This window comes from Patella vulgata, chromosome 3 (assembly GCF_932274485.2).
Source record: "Patella vulgata chromosome 3, xgPatVulg1.2, whole genome shotgun sequence".
Classification (NCBI taxonomy): domain Eukaryota; kingdom Metazoa; phylum Mollusca; class Gastropoda; family Patellidae; genus Patella; species Patella vulgata.
The window spans coordinates 9,325,864-9,340,779 of record NC_065881.2 but is presented as its reverse complement, the minus strand read 5'-3'; the positions used below and the strand labels follow the sequence as shown (position 1 = coordinate 9,340,779).

General features: G+C 35.9%; 1 protein-coding gene across 1 annotated transcript in view; it reads right to left on the bottom strand.

Annotated features, from left to right (window-relative positions):
* Positions 1 to 14,916, bottom strand: part of LOC126815939 (GTP-binding protein GEM) — a 78,561-nt gene that overhangs the window by 48,956 nt on the left and 14,689 nt on the right. The window lies entirely within an intron of this gene.

Genomic DNA, 14,916 nt, shown 5'->3' with positions numbered 1-14,916 from the left:
CATACACTTATCGGAAGACGTCTGTTATAAATTATTTTTCAGAAATCTTTTAAAAGATATAGAAAGAACGGAAGACGTCCATAACAAATTGTTTTTCTGAAATCTTTTAAAAGATAAACACAAAGCAGAAGACATCTCTTATGAATTATTTTTCTGAAATCTTTTAAAAGATTTATACGAAACGGAAGACATCTCTTATGAATTATTTTTCTGAAATCTTTTAAAAAATATACACGGAACGGAAGATGTATGACCGATGTCTAGGTCATATGTTATTTTATTATTTTTTACTTCTGTTTTAAATTTCAAATCCATATTTTAATATTCATTAATGCTTGGTTAGTCATTAGAGGCAGACAGAAATTAACATGTCAGTCAAATTATGACATGTTGGCAACTAAAGTGGTTGATCTGTTAAGTTTCATCTAACTATTGTGCCTTAAGTCTTAATCCTTCAATAATTATATGTTTATGTCAACACTTTCTAAGTAACTAATTTGTATAAATAGACAAATGTATGTAAGATGATTCATTAGTTGGAGAGACCAGGTTAGGGAACATATATACTAGTTGGAGGTCCGATTTATAGGAAATTATAAGTTGTTAAATTCTTGCTGTTAATTATTTGCTCCAGAAATAAAGTGTTGAAGATCCATTCCAAGAATGTGTATTCATTTCTGATACTTGGAGAACACATGTTGACGAGCTACATTTCCTGAAAGTCGAACGAGTTAGATGTCTCTTAAGAATTATTATTCTGAAATCTTTTAAAAGATATACATGTATACACAAAACGGAAGAAGTCTCTTAGAAATTGTTTTTCAGAAATCTTTTAAACAATATACACAAAACCGAAGACATCTCTTATGAATTATTTTTCAGAAATCTTTTAAAAGATGCATAAAAACTATCTGAGTCTTTGAATGGCAAATTACAATAACAAGCATACTTCCTTATTATCGAATTCAAGATTTTATCCACGACGTATTCAACTCTGAACTGAGGGTTGAATGGCTGAATGGTTAGCACGTGTGTGCTGTATCATAAGGTCTGTCATTGAGACAACTGGCATGGTTTCAATTCCCCACTTGTATGTGACAAGGGGTAGGGTCGTCTGTCCAAACTCGTGGGTTTTCTCCCGGTCCTAATGCTAAAGACCCCTACACGCAAGCGAATTATGGAAATAAAATTGAACCATATGTTAGTCCCAAAATGACCTCCCTCACCCTCTCTCTCTCTTCCCCCCCCCCCCCAATCGCTTGTCCAATTTACAAGAGTTTAATTTCCCGATCACTGTTAAAAAATAAACCCAATTGATTATTGATGTATAATGACTCATTTTTGAACAGAGGCCAGGAAATTAAATACTTGTAAATTGGACCAAAATTAATCAGTCAGCTTTAAACTGGACACAAATACAAATTAGATGATTTTAAATGATTTTTGCGAATTTTTAAACAAAGATTTGATATTAAAAGAATGTGAAAGAAATTAATGCTAGATCCACAAGATTAAATGATAGCCGGGTTACAGTGATAAATGATAAATTATTATTACCATTATTCCCCCAATTACTACGGAATTGATACATTTTACATTATCATTCCATTTATCGTAAGAAATACTACGAAATAGATTTCCGATAAATAATGTTTTTCTTTTGTTTGTTAATTGCATCCGTGTGCTCGACGCCTACAGCATCATTAAAAATACATACTGCGTAATTTCAAAATGTATTTTCATTATTCTTGAAGTTAACCTACTGATCAGCTTGAAGAAAACTAAAATACAATAAAAATGAGTAGCTGTATCATTGTTGACGTTAACCTTCACTGACATACTCAGCTTGAACAAAACTAAAATACAACACAAATGAGGAGCAGAAATAGTTAGCATACCCTACCTCATACATGATACACTTAATTAACTAAAACACAATGAGAGAGATAGAAGAGAGAGATGGGATTTAACCAGGTCATTTTGGGATTAACACATGGTTCAATTTTATTTCAGTAATTCGCTTGCGCGTAGAGGTCTTTAGTGGTGGGAGGAAACCAGAGGACCCGGAGATAACCCACGAGGTTGGAAGGCAACCCGAATGGTTAGCATGTGCGCACTGTATCGTAAGGTCAGTCATTGAGTCAACTGGCGTTTTTCGATTCCCCGGTTGTACGTAACAAGGAGTACGGTCGTCTGTCCAACATCCCGGGTTACTCCGGATCCTTTAGTTTCCTCCCACTGCTAAAGACCCCTATGTGCAAGCAAATTATTGAAATAAAATTGAACCATATGTTAGTCTCGAAATGACCTAGGTTTGTGTTGAGTGGATGTTAAACTCTCTCTCTCTCATTGAGTCAACTGCCATTCCCCGGTTGAACGTAACAAGGAGTAGGGTCGCCTGTCCAACCTCACGGGTTTTCTCCTGGTCCTCCGGTTTCCTCCCACTGCTAAAGACACCTATGCGCAAGCGAATTATTGAAATAAAATCGAACCATATGTTAGTCCCAAAATGTCCTAGTTTGTGTTGAGTGGATCTCTCTCTCTCAGGATTCAGTAAACATGTTGATAATTATGGATGGACTAAGAAATTGAAGAATATTGATAACAGACTAAGGTATCCTTGGATTATTTGTCTGTCTGGTATCAAACATGGTATGCCACCCATAAACAGTAATAAATATAGCTTGACTGACAATTATCCAGGCCGAAGTATAAGTTTACTGTAAGAGAATTGTGATTCCTCTGGGGCGAAATGTTTTCCGACGAAAAGTCTGGCAAGTGAATTCGTTTTTATTGATCAGATGTGACAACGCACCGACTTCTACCCCTGTCAAATTACCTGAAACGGAAATTATCATATGTCGGTCTCCAACATGACCTAAGTATTCTGTTGACAAGACATTAAAAAAAACACACTCCATTCCATTTCTAGTATCCACAGTTTTTGTGACATATAAAACAGAAATAAAAGTCACCTGAGATTTGTCTTCGGTAATATGAAAAGATTGACAAAGAGAAAAGGTCAGGTTTTATTTCTTGAAGCAGACTGACTGTAAACCATGGCATTTGTTTTTATACCTATTAACCATTACAGCTTCCTGTCTTCACAGCTTTAATAGACGAATCAAGGTTTTTATTATTGACAGCATTCCTGCTAATTATATCGTTAATGAATCCTTAAAGGGGAGAGAGAGAGAGAAATGGGGTTTAACGTCCACTCAACACAAACTAGGTCATTTCGGGACTAACATATGGTTTAATTTTATTTCAATAATTCGCTTGCGCGTAGGGGTCTTTAGCAGTGGGAGGAAACCGGAGGACACAGAGAAAACCCAAGAGGTTGGACAAGCGACCCTACTCCTTGTCACATACAACCGGGGATTCGAAACCACGCCAGTTGACTCAATGACGGGCCTTTTGATACAGCGTGCACGTGCTAACCATTCGGCCATCACCCCCCCCCCCCCAAAGCAATAAAAATGCAAGGGCTGCTTTGTCGTTATAAATATTAATGTCATCTCTATTTCTAATACGGGGGGGTGGATGGCCGATTATTTAGCGTGTGCGCATTGTATCATAAGGTCTGTCATTGAGTGGCGGATCAGCAGAAGCATCATCAATGGAACAGCCTGAGGCATTGCGTGAAACCATTTCAGGATTACACTTATACTAATGAATAAAAAAAACAGAACTTAATCCTCAAATTTCTTTGAGGATTAGCGCCAGGTCATTTCTTCAGGTGGTATGTTTCTTAAAATAAATGCGAAACTATTCAGGGATTTTACTTCCAATGATAAAAAAAGACTTGAATTTCCTTTGAGATCAATGAGATCAAGTTACATCCGTTTCCCCCACCCACCTGGTACCACCCCCCAAGCAAAATTGATAAATGACAACTCAAATTCTAATTTTAACTACATGTACATGTATATCCCACGGACCTTAATGAGAACGGATCAGCTTAAAAGATGATGTTGAACACATAGGGTGATGAATACCTCATTTGCTCATATTGACCAAGTTGTTTTCAAACGTAAACTGGGGTAAGCGATGGAATTGAACTTTGGAGTAAAGTTGTCACACATTCATATGGTACAACATATGTAATTTTTAATGATTTACACAGGATCAAGAAGGGTTGTTCACCTATTTTCTAAGCAAGGCATCCTCCTGGTAACCCAATTATTCCACTTGAAATTGTGTCATCATTTTTTTTCTAAGCCACCCGATATATACAGACAGATAGAGAGAGAAATGGGGTTTAACGTCCACTTGACACAAACTAGGTCATTTCGGGACTAACATATGGTTTTAATTTTATTTCAATAATTCGCTTGCTCGTAGGGGTCTTTAGCAGTGGGAGGAAACCGGAGGATCCGTTGATTCAATGACCGTCCTTATGATACAGCACGCACGTTAACCATTCGACCATCCAACTCCCGATATATGTATAATTCAGAACATGAACATACCGGTAGTTTTGTAACACGAACAGAATATGAATCAATTCTTTCAAATCTTTTATCCGTCAGATTGCTTTGCGTCATATTTCAGTGTAGTACGTACAACATATCTTACAGGTAAGTTTTATCAGTTTATTGTCATCGTCCACCTCGTCCGAGAAGTCATCGTTGATGTTCCACGGCAAACATCTTCAACGCAACTGTCTCACGGTTTCCGGTTTCATTTCGGGAGGCTGCCATTTTTAAAGCGAATGCAATCAAGACTGTAAATTTAAGTCATTGAGTATGAAAAACAGGCCAATTTACATGGGAACAAAGCAAGGCATCCTCCTGGCAACCCAATACAATTATTCGACTTCAAATTGTGTCATCATTTTTTATCTAGACCACCCGATATATACACAGAGTAATTGGTTAAATTATTATTTTAAACAAGTTGGCATTAAACTACGTGAACAGAGACTAAGAAGCTTTGCTTGTATTCTGATGAAACTTTTCATTTTTCTTATCCATTAATCATTAAATGGTGGACCCCCCATGGTAAAATCTACATTTCTTGTCCACAATATCTTCCCACTCATTAGCCAATTAATACACCCCATTGATCATTCAATTTTGATAATGACTGGATGTTAAACCCTGTTTCTCTCTCTCTCCCTAAGGATTGAATACATATTACCCGAATTTGTGATACCACATTGCATTTGTGCCGCGGAGACGTTTCTTATCCATTAATCATTAAATGGTGGACCCCCCATGGTAAAATCTACATTTCTTGTCCACAATATCTTCCCACTCATTAGCCAATTAATACACCCCATTGATCATTCAATTTTGATAATGACTGGATGTTAAACCCTGTTTCTCTCTCTCTCCCTAAGGATTGAATACATATTACCCGAATTTGTGATACCACATTGCATTTGTGCCGCGGAGACGTTTATTATTCTTTTAGCATTTTCCAAAATTCTATCCGGATTGTCACCCATCTCTCTCTCTCTCTCTCTCTCTCAAGAGTCAAACATCAATAATAAAACGAAATGTAATTGATATCTGTTTTTAATCAAATTGCTAATATAACAGATAATATTAACTAAACCACGCATATTGTACATGTGTTCATCAAAAATTCCCATTTGTTATTAGATTTAAATGGATCGTGATTTTTTGCTACAAATTTAGAAAATGTAATTAAATTTGAGAGTCAGACATGATGAATTGGTGTATTTGAGACGCATTAACACCAGAAATGATTCTGTTTCGGATAGAATTTTAAAAAATAAATAAACCAGTGTTATAATGTCTAATTATTCTAATAGCTTCTTTTTAAAAAAGAAAATAATGTAATTATAGACCTGTATGTTGTAGATTTATTACACAGTAAACTCATTTTTTTGGTATATGTAGTAGACTTGTTACACAATAAACTCATTCATTTATATATGTTGTAGACTTACTGCACAGTAAACTTATTTATATATGTAATAGACAACTCATTCATTTATATATGTAGTAGACGTATTACATAGTAAACTGATTTATACAGTAAACTTATTTATATATGTAGTAGACAACTCATTTATTTATATTATGTAGTAGACGTATTACACAGTAAACTTATTTATTTATATTATGTAGTAGACGTATTACACAGTAAACTTATTTATTTATATATGTAGTAGACGTATTACACAGTAAACTTATTCATTTATATATATAGGAGGCATATTACACAGTACTCTCATTTATTTATATATGTAGTAGACGTATTACACAGTAAACTCACTGATTTATATATGTAGTAGACGTATTACACAGTAAACTCACTGATTTATATATGTAGTAGACGTATTACACAGTAAACTCATCCATTGGTACCAGAACTAAAATACTGTATTTATTCTTTGTCTATTATACTTGAAATTATACTTATACCCGTACACATTGGCGTACGAGCTGGGGGGGCTGGGGGGGGGGGGCGGCCGCCCCCCCATTTTGGGCACCAAATGCTGGGAAAATTTGGGCACACAATTGTACTTTGTAAAAGTTGTATAAAAAAATATTGTGTTCTTGAATGCGTCCAATTTAACAGCGAATTTAAATTCAGAGTGTCTATAGTTAGGCAATTAAATAGAAATCTTAAGACTCGAATCCTCTATTGTTTGGAGTACAGTAAGCCACAAATTACAGTTACATAAACAACTGTTTTTAGTTGTGTATATTTAGTTCTCTTTTATTGATGATTTAGAAATTAAGAACTTATTCATCGCAAAAGAGATATTATGATTATTATGTAACATACTAAGAACCTAACTACATTTTTGGTGCACCAACCACCACCGCCCCCCCCTCCCCAGTAAAAAATTTCCCCGTACGCCTATGCCCGTACACACACACTACTCACAAGTCACCAAATTACTTCTCTTATTTGTACGATAACTAAAGATACTGTAATTATGCTTTGTCTATAATTACTTGAAATTATAGGCTACATATACACACTACCTAATATATGCCTACTAATTGGCTTGTTTTTGTATGCCTTTTTAAAGATGGTACAATATTTTCGAAATAAATACGATTTAAATCGGTGTAGGCCTATTCTATTGGGTTGGTGATTCATTTTCTTTTAAGGAATGATCATATGTCACTATAGACTTATTTATTCTATAAAAAAAACCATAATCCCAGTTGGACTTTAAAACCCATTCCATTTCATTTGCCATATTTAAAGGGGTATATTAGCTGCTGCCAGTTCTTGTTACAATAGTTAAAAAATAGATAATGAAAACAGAATATGTTGAAAATTTCAGTTAAATTGCTTCACTTTGAACCAAGATATTATTAAGGAATATATCAAAAAGGAATATATGGAAAATTTCAGTCAAATTACTATATTCTGAGTGAAGTTATGAGAGAGAGAGAGAAATGGGGTTTAACGTCCACTCGACACAAACTAGGTCATTTCGGGACTAACGAAGTTATGAATGATTGAAGTTTTGATTATAATAGCTAGTCTCATTATTATTGCTACCACTGTTACTACAATAGACAGTTCTGATTATCCATTTTTAAATCAAATTATTAAATGGCGATCATGTATCAATCCATTAAAAATGACGACCATCCGATGGTCTTCAGAGTTGATTATGGGTTTGTCATGTGAATAAATGTTTAATTAATAATTTATATCCCTTGCGGCCAACAGAAAGATCTGCAATAGACATATTTAGCTCTTACATAATGGACCTTTAGTATTTATAATATATGGATACGAGAAGAGGAATGGCAAAATTCCCTTGACAAGGTGACTAAAGCTGGACAGGCTGATACATCTGCATGTGTACTGGATCAGGAAAATGATACTGGCAGGGCAAAAGAGTAAATAAAATAAATTAAAGAATCCCCAGTCAACAGCAGCACGGGGGGTTGGATGGCTGAATGGTTAGCACGGGCGAGCTGTACCATAAAGTCTGTCATTGAGTCAACTGGCGTGGTTTCGATTCCCCAGTTGTACGTGACAAGGAGTAGGGTCGCCTGTCCAACCTCGTGGGTTTTCTCCAGGTCCTCCGGTTTCCTCCCACTCCTAAAGAACCCTACGCGCAAGCAAATTATTGAAATAAAATCAAACCATATGTTAGTCCCAAAATGACCTAGTTTGTGTCGAGTGGACGTTAGACCCCACAACAGACTTGGTTGGCAGTGAAGAATTTTTAACAATATAGCGTATTGGATTGCAATACACTTTTTCATTATATCATTAAAAAAATCTTCACTGCCAACCAAGTCTGTTGTGCTGCTATTGAGCGGTCGGATTATTTAATATAACATGTAATTGTTTTGCGGATTCATTTTCATTTGGGGATTGGTCACATATCATCTGAATTGTGTTTTTGAGCTGTAATAACACCAGAGATGGTGCTGTTTCTGATAGCTTCTGTTCAAAATAAATAAACTGGTGGTAAAATATCTAATTGTGTTCCTTGTGGGATTTCTCCAGGTTCTCTGGTTTCCTCCCACTGCTAAAGACCCCTACGTGCAAGCAAATTATTGAAATAAAATTGAACCATGTTAGTCCCAAAATGACATAGTTTGTGTCGAGTGGACGTTAAACCCAATCTCTGGTTTCCTCCCACTGCTAAAGACCCCTACGCGCAAGCGAATTATTGAAATAAAATTGAACCATGTTAGTCCCAAAATGACATAGTTTGTGTCGAGTGGATGTTAAACCCCATCTCTGATTTCCTCCCACTTCTAAAGACCCCTACGCGCAAGCAAATTATTGAGATAAAATTGAACAATATGTTAGTCCCGAAATGACCTAGTTTGTGTCGAGTGGACCTAAACCCCCATTTCTCTCTAATTGTGTTGGTGATTCATTTTCTTTTGGGGGCCGATCAATTAAAGATATCCCAGCTGGTAGAGACATGAAGCACGATAAAACACATTCCATTTCATTTACCATTCTAAAAATTTAAAAAAAAAGTCAATTCCCTTATGAAATCTTTCATAAATGTTGGAACCAGAACCAAAATGACAATCCATTGGTTATAGATTCCATATTTACAAAAAGCACACACACGGAACTGGACCTGAATATAAATAATTAATAGGTTATCTCTGTTTATACTTGACCTGTTGGCAGTTGAAACGCTTTGAAGTAGAAAACAATTCATACAGAGGTTTAGCTATATAATAAACTAATGGTTAGTCTGGCGGATAGAACTCCTTCAAGACATAAATTTGATAGCTTTAATCTTCTTTGATAGAAGGAAATTCGCCTGGATGCTCTAAACTGATACATAATATTATTTATCAAGGGGATTTCCCTGGTCTATTTTGTATTATGAACTGTTTGATTTCTTCTTCAATGACTATGAATTTGTATTGTTTGGTCTAGACCAGTGATTCTCAACCACTGTGCTGCAGAATTTTGAAGGGCACACTAAGAAAATGTGAAAAAACATGTGATCCCAATTGAGTATTCACTGGTGTCTATTGAAAAGCTGTGTTTTTCTTTATTTAGTTTGAGTCATTCTATGTGTCTATGACTATTCTCTGTCTACTGTTGTATGCCGTCTGACTTACCATGTTTTTATTTTGCAAAATTTAAATATTTTTCATATATATTTAGCCAGGTGTGCTGCTATTTTTTTCATGTGTTCCATGGTGTAATTCCATTGGCAAAAAAAGGTTGAGAAACCACTGAAGACACTTGATTCGTTTTATTTATATTAAACATATATTTGAACCCCCGTACTTACAGATCATAAAATAAAAGTCTAGACTAAGTTGAGTAAACAGTTCCAATCTTTACCCCTTTCAGTTCAATATATCAGTAATCCATGGTGTATAAACATACATTATACAAGAGCTAAATCTGCCTATAAATTAGACATTAATAAACTTATCCAGACCATAATCAACTCTCAATACCATCTTATGTGTTCAATTTTCACTGGATTTGAATCCAATCTACTACTGCTAAACACTCATTGATAATTAAATGCAAAAATGGATAATAGAGACTTTGATTTTTTTTTTATCGTACCAACTTTAGTAATGATGATCGAGGCTAGGCCTATAATTCAATCGCAAATATCTCAGTTCAGAGTGATCAATTTGACTGAAATTTTCAGCATATTCCCTTTACATTATCTAGTTTTTAACTATTATAGTGAGAACTGTCAGCTCTTTATCTAATCTTCCATAATGTATCTTTAAAGAAGTACGAGTATGTCTGTATAGAATGGTGCTAAAATAATACTATTTGAATCTAGTTCCATGATTTGCTAAACTTCGGATAATTTCCACAAATCATGATAGAGAGAGACAGAGAGAGAAATGGGGTTTAATGTCCACTCGACACAAACTAGGCCATTTCAGAAAACCGGAAAACCGGGAGAAAACCCACGAGGCTGGACACACGACCCTACTCCTTGTCACATACAACTGGGGAATTGAAACCCCGCCAGTGACTCATTTACAGATCGTATGATACAGCATGCGCGTGCTAACCATTCGGCCATCTAACCTGCCCAAATCGTGATAGAACTTTATCGTATTCTTGTATACCATTTAATGCATACTAAACTTACACTGTCTGTCTACAGTTAGCTCCTCTTGAGAACAGACACTAAGCTAGTTGACCGACATTTTAATTCCTAAATCGACAATTATTGTCGAAAACACAAAGTTTACTTCGCAATAGAAAAGGTTTATTTAGTCTTTGTGTGTATAACAGGTGAGAAACGGAGTAAAACTGCATTACAAAATAGTATACTTATATTTAGATATGGTCAGACAAGAGAGAGAGAGAGAGAGAGAGAGAGAGAGAGAGAGAAATGGGGTTTAACGTTCACTCGACACAAACTAGGTCATTTTGGGACTAACATATGGTTTAATTTTATTTCAAAAATTCACTTGCGCGTAGGGGTCTTTAGCAGTGGGAGGAAACCGGAGGACCCGGAGAAAACCCATGAGATTGACAGGCAACCCTACCCCTTGTCATTGTCATATACAACCGGGGATTCTAAACCACGCCAGTTGACTCAGTGACAGGCCTTATGATATAGTGCGCACGCGCTAACCATTCGGCCTTCCAACCCCCCCCCCCCCCCCCCGATATGGACAGAGGTCTATTCTCGAAGTAGTTAGATATGCCGTCATTCAGGACAGAGGTCTATTCTCAAAGTAGTTCGTTGTCTGTGTGCCGAATGTATTTAATGATGAACCCCTGCGCATTCACTATTTAAAAGCAATATATACAGCAATACAATACAGGTCTAATTCAAATCAGATTACAATTTTCATTTCTTTTAACTATTCTCAATTTTTTACATAACACTCCATTACAACATCAAACGAAACGAAATTGATATCTGATATTAATCAATTTGCTAATATAACTGATAATATTAACTAAATCATGCATATTTAAATGGATCGTGATTTATTGCTACAAATTTAGAAATTGTTATTTTAAATTGAAAGTCAGACATGATGAATCGTTGTTTTTGAGACACTTTAAGACCAGAGGTGGCGCTGTTCTTACTAAAGAAATATATGCGTTTTATTATATCTGAAAAGCAATAATGATGTTGGGGATTTGGGGACTGGTCGTATGTGAGTAATAGACTTGTTTATCACATCAAAAAACATATTATTGACGATTAATAGGTCTAGAAAGTACATTACTGAACTGGATTCAGGATGGTGTACTTTGATCTTTGGTGCTCGGGAGTGCACTGTAATAGGAAATAAAATGGGTTTACTGTCCTGCTGTTCTGCTCCGAACTGGGCTAATGAAGACGGGCATACACCATACAATGTGCTATGAGGGAAATTTTGCCCAGACAGCAGCTCTAGGGCCTACTCTTATATCGAATTCCAACTGTCGAGAATATTTTTTGGACTCAGGACTCTAAAATTATTGATTTAAGATCATTGTATCTGGAACATTTTTTGTTTTTTGTTGTTTTTTTTTTAAAAAATCAAATCAATTTACAAAAACGTGCAGACTAATATAGTACAATGCAAAAAAATGACAGACTTAAAGATACATTATATAAGATTTAGATAAAGAACTGACCATTCTTGCTATAACAGCTCAAAAATAGATAATTCAAAATGAAAATATTGAAAATTTCATTCAAATTACTTCATTCTGAGCCAAGTTATCACTGTTTGTGGGGGGTTGGATGGCTGAATTGTTAGCGTGCACGCGCTGTATCATAAAGTCTGTCATTGAGTCGACTGGCGTGGTTTCGAATCCCCAGTTGTACGTGACAAGGAGTAGGGTCGCCTGTCCAAGCTTGTGGGTTTTCTCCGGGTCCTCCTGTTTCCTCCCACTGCTAAAGACCCCTACGCGCAAGCGAATTATTGAAATAAAGTTAAATCATATGTTAGTCCCGAAATGACCTAGTTTGTGTCGAGTGGACGTTAAACCCCATTTCTCTCTTTCTCTCTCCCTCCATTTTAAATAAAAAATTTAAATGGTGATCCGAACAGTTCTAATCTAGTTAAAATCTCGAGTTTCCGATGCCATCAAGAGTTGATTGTAAACTTTTCATGTTAATAACTAATTTTATATTAATTTCAGGTCTAAAGATTTAGCTCATGGATAATGTATGTTTAAATAATATAATTTAATCAGCAAATTATATGCCAGACACTCATATAGAAAAAATGGGAATATAGAAAAAAAAACATAATATAGAAAAAAACATAATATAGAAAAAAACGGTAATATAGAAAAAAACGGTAATATAGAAAAAAAACATGGTATAGAAAAAAAAACCGTAATATAGAAAAAAATGGTAATATAGAGAAAAAAAAAACAATATAATATAGAAAAAAATTGGTACTAATATAGAAAAAATGGTAATTTGAAAAAAACGGAAAAGTAATTAGTAGTTAATTACACAGAATATTCTTTATTTAGAGTCATTCTATGTGTCTATGACTGGTCTCTGTCTACGGTTGTATGCCGTCTGACTTATCATGTTTTTATTTCGCAAAATTGAAATATGTTTGATATTTATTTAGCCTGGTATGCCACTATTTTTTCAAGTGTTCCAAGGTGTGCCATTGACAAAAAAAGGGTTGAGAAACCACTGAAGACACTTGATTCGTTTTATTTATATTAAACATATATTTGAACCCCTGTAATTACAGATCATAAAATAAACGTTTATAAACTATTTCATCCCTATTAGTAAGTGCAGGAGGACTGCACTACACATAAAAAACATAACCGATAAGACAAACCTGCAGACAAATGAAATGAAATGAAATGGGGTTTAACGTCCTGCTGTTTTGCTCCTAAACTGGGCTAATGAAGACGGGCATACGCCATACAGTGTGCTATGAGGGAAATTTTGCCCGGGGAGCGGCGCTACGGCCTACTCTTATATCGAATTCCAACTGCCAAGGGATCTTTTACGTGCACGCCAATGTGTACACGGGACAGCTTTCCTTGTCAGCCCCTCCGTCCTGCATCACTGACAAGGGAGAACCACGCCGGAAAATCTGGATGAACTTTCTCGGCCAGTACACTGTATGCCCGTCTTCATTAGCCCAGTATAGGAGCAGAACAGTAGGACGTTAAACCCCATTTCATTTCATTTACATAGAGATCTACTGGTTAATGAGTCTGTTCCATAGCCTACTCACTGGGCCATCGTGAACCCCTGTAGAATATTAGCTATTAAATACAAAAAATACTATAATAACTATTCTCCTTCTGAAAAACTTTAATTTGTCTAAAAGTAATAATAACACGATTTTGTTCAATGTTTAGCTATCAGTTATTAGTCTGACTGAGAAATTTCCAGGTGCCAAAATCAAAATAAACCTCTCGATTCTTTTCTGGTCTGCCGATTTCCAATTGCTCTGAAAGTCTTGTTTAGTGTGTCTGCGAGGAAATAACGAGACTACAATATACACGCGGCCAGGGAATGTCTGAACATTTGTCTAAAGCAATCCCAAATATCCATCTCTATTTCTCGAGTTGCGCTTCATCCCTCGTTAATTCAATATTAGGAAAAAAGTAACAAATAGAATCAATCAAAGGCTTCATAAATATTCCATTTGACCGACTGTTTGTGTTAGAATAACTCGTTCATGTTCGATGTTCTTCATGTCATCCTGTACTTCCAATGACTCCATGGTATCAAGTGAGCTTATTCAACGGTTAATTCCGGTGACAAATGAAATTGCAATCATGAATGATTGATTCTACCAGAGAGAGAGAGAGAGAGAGAGAGAGAGAGAGAGCTTGATAAGGTCATTTTGGGACTAACATACATTCAATTTAATTTCAAGAATTCGCTTGAGTGTAGGGGTCTTGACATAGGAGGCGGAGGAGAGAGAGACAAAGAGATAGAGAGAGAGACAAATCAAATTGCAGAGCGAGAGAAAGAAATGAGGTTTAACGTCCACTCGACACAAACTAGGTCATTTCGGAACAAACATATGGTTTAATTTTATTTCAATAATTCGCTTGCGCGTAGGGGTCTTTAGCAGTGGGAGGAAACCGGAGGACCCGGAGAAAACCCACGAGGTTGGACAGGCGACCCTACTCCTTGTCACGTACAACCGGGGAATCGAAACCACGCCAGTTGACTCAATGGCAGACTTTATATGGTACAGTGCGCACGTGCTAACCATTCAGCCATCCAACCTCCAAAAAAAATCAAATTGCAATCATGAATATCATTCAGGGGGGGAGAGAGAGAGAGAGAGAGAGAGAGAGAGAGAGAGTTCCTTGTTAAATCTTTAACTTTAAGCTAACTAGTCAAAAAATAATTTAACTAGTTAACTTTGGCCAGCCTGAAGCCTGAATCAATACAGGTCCACGATTGCAAAGCGTACATTCACTTGATTTGACATCTTTTGTTTAATTCTATTTAGTTTGTCTTATTCACAGGTTTCCCCTTGTCAATGATGCACG